Consider the following 3190-nt stretch of genomic DNA (forward strand, 5'->3'; position numbering starts at 1 on the left):
GAGAGAGAGAGAGAGAGAGAGAGAGAGAGAGAGAGAGAGAGAGAGAGAGAGAGAGAGCGCTCTGGGGGGTGAGGGAGAGAGAGAGAGAGAGAGAGAGAGAGAGAGAGAGAGAGAGAGAGAGAGAGAGAGAGAGAACGCTCTGGGAAGAAGAGAGGTAGGCAAGTGCAGGGGCAACTCTGGAGAGATAGGGCATACAGTATAGAGTGGAGGTAACTGAGCCAAGAGACATAAGGTAGATTAAGATTAGTAAGAGAAGGTTAATTTAGATTATAAGATCTAGTAAGACAAGTCTAAGCTAATAGCCAGGATTTTGTAATTAATATTAAGACTCCATGTCATTATTTGGTAGCTGGTGATCCAAAAATAGTCTGACAACAAAGCTTGTTGATATATATATATATACCAGGCTTTTTCATTTAGGTAACTAACCAGTTCCCAAATCAGGACTCAGAGACTTATTAATTATGAATGTTCAGCCTTAGCTTAGCTCTTACTTTTATCTGTTTCTCTTTATGTCCATTCTGCCTTGGGGATATTTCATCTTTCTTTCCTTCTGTATGTCCTACTTCCCTGCTTCTCATGCCTGTCCGGCGGCTGCCTGGCTTCTTGACCTAGGTGTGTCCCTCTCTTTCTCCCTTGTTTGCTCCTCCTTCTTCTCTCTTCCTTTTTCCCTCTCAAACCTAGAATTGTCCCCCTACTTATTCTCTATACCCACCAGGCCCGCCTACCCCTCTCCTGACTAGCTATTGGCGGTTCAGCTTTTTGTTAGACCAATCATGTGCCTTAGGCAGACAAGGTGAAACAGCAACATGTCTCTACATAATTAAGCAAATACAGCACAAACTAATTTGACACATCTTTTTGTAGTTAAAATAATATTCCACAGCATACGTGTGGTGTGTGTGTGTGTGTGTGTGTGTGTGTGTGTGTGAATGATTCATTAGACAGGCTTACAGGCTGCAACCCAAATAGATCAGCAAGGACTGTTCACAAAGAGAAAACTGAGAGTAGTTGTAGGTGGAGACCGCTTGTTTGTTCCCAGCTATCCAGACCACAGAATAATCTCACAAAAACTATATTATTTAAATCACTGCTTGGCCAATCCCTTAAGTGTATTGCTGGATAGTTCTTATGTCTTTGGCTTACCCATTTCTATTATTTTATATTTTACCACAAGGCTTGTGGCCTACTGGCAAGGTTCCAGCTGACAGCTCACTTCTTTCCCCTCTGGCAACTACATGGTGTCCCATGACTCCACCTCCTTTTCCCAGCATTCAGTTTAGTTTTCCTGCATAATGCTATTCTGCTCTATCACAGTCCAGGGCAGTTTCTTTATTCATTAACTGATAAAAGCAACACATATACAGAAGGACTTCAACAACCAAGATTTGCCATCCCAAGTCCACCCAGATCACCCTGACACACAATCACATTTTCTCATGAAATGCGTAATTTTGAAATGAAAGCAATAACCAAGTTACAATTCTGCCTAACATGATGTAACTATTAAATATTCAACTACAAAGACATCGTATATTTTTAAATAGGCAGCAAAGTTCCTTGGGCAATGCTGAGTCTTTTACTATCTCATAATGTAACTACAATATAAATTTACAATGCTTAATCACTGATAATATCTCAGTTAATGTTGCATTACGTGATAAGAATAGAGGAAAGGAAACACAAGCACCTGCTTAATGTATGCATGTGAATGTACAAACATTCTTAACAAAATGCTGCAGAAATGCATGTGTCATTACAATCCTTGTTTCTGCAATTGGTAACATGGTTGTAGCTGTTATTTATAGCTTACCTTCCTCTATGACCCATTGTGAAATGACCTCACTCAAAGCCAAATGCACTTAGTAAGTTTCTCATGGGCCATATTCTGCTGTTTCCTCTTTTCATCTGTGGATCCTGCCACATGTATTCAACTACTCTCCCTTTTTTTTCTGCAAGCCTTCTTCATACCCTCAGAGGCAGGACTTCACATCCATGCTAATACTCTTATGGAGGAATTCTTACGGAGAATTAGGTTCTGTACTGAGCTTAGGGACCATATAAGCATGGTGCTTGCTCCACCTGAGATCCTCAAGTGCCAAGAATTGCTCTGATGTTACACCAAACATCGGATTTGGCTGGAAAGCTCTAAGCTTTGTAGACTTGTCTCCCAAAGTCTGTACAGTCTCCAGTGACAGATAGTTTGATGCTCCTGTCACCTCCAGGCCTTCACTGACAGCATGGCGCGTAGCAGAAAGTTAGTGCTATATCACTGTGTGTTGAACCGAATTGACTTACCTCAGGGACTCCCTACAAAGCAGACTCAGCCTTATATGCAGAACTGCTTTGAGAACTAAGCCAGGTACTGCTCTGTTTGGAAAAGCAAATAGGGGGGGAAAAGCCTGGAAAAAGTCACAGTAGATGTGTGCTCTGCCTCAATGAGGCATTCTTCTGCTGTTGGTCTAATTTTGAAAAATCACCTTCTAGCAGTAGTCATGACCCAATAAGCACTTTGGTGACTGGATGGAAAGATTTTGTCTGCGTGCTAGTAAAAACCCCAGTAAAGGGATTCCCATGCCCTCCCTTCCCCCACACCTTCCTCCTTTTCCATAAGAAGCTTTAATGGACCCTCAGTACAACTCTGACATGATGGAAACTACCGAGAGAAGGAATTTCCACCCTAGAAGGAGAACACAAGAATGTTATTATTCTTGCTGCAACCTTAGCACTGGCACGGTGCCCTAGTGGGAGAAGACTGTGAGCAGCAAGGGCAACAGAGGCCTAGATGGAGGCATGCAAAGCTCCCAGATGTTTACTCCTTAGAGTTGGTTAGTGATGACTTGTCATGCACATATGGGGGATATTGTTAGCATTATTAACATCTGGAGAGCAGTTTACCAGTAAGTCCTGGTGACTGGTGCCTCTAATCAGATTCCTCACACCCAAGCAGGTAGCATTGTGTCCATTTGCACAGCAACTCCCTAAAACTGTCAGAACCTTTTAGTACATAGTCATAGCAACAATAACAATGAAAGCAAAGGGAACCAGCACTTACAAAATATTTTTACAGGCTAGTTCACTTATCTACACAGCACCTTCTCCTAGAGGACATGCTGATCACCCATCCCCCAAGCTAGTGTGATCCTAGTGGAGACACTGATCACCAATCCCAGGCCAGTGTGATCCTAGT

Source organism: Microtus ochrogaster, chromosome 10 (assembly GCF_000317375.1).
Source record: "Microtus ochrogaster isolate Prairie Vole_2 chromosome 10, MicOch1.0, whole genome shotgun sequence".
Lineage (NCBI taxonomy): Eukaryota > Metazoa > Chordata > Mammalia > Rodentia > Cricetidae > Microtus > Microtus ochrogaster.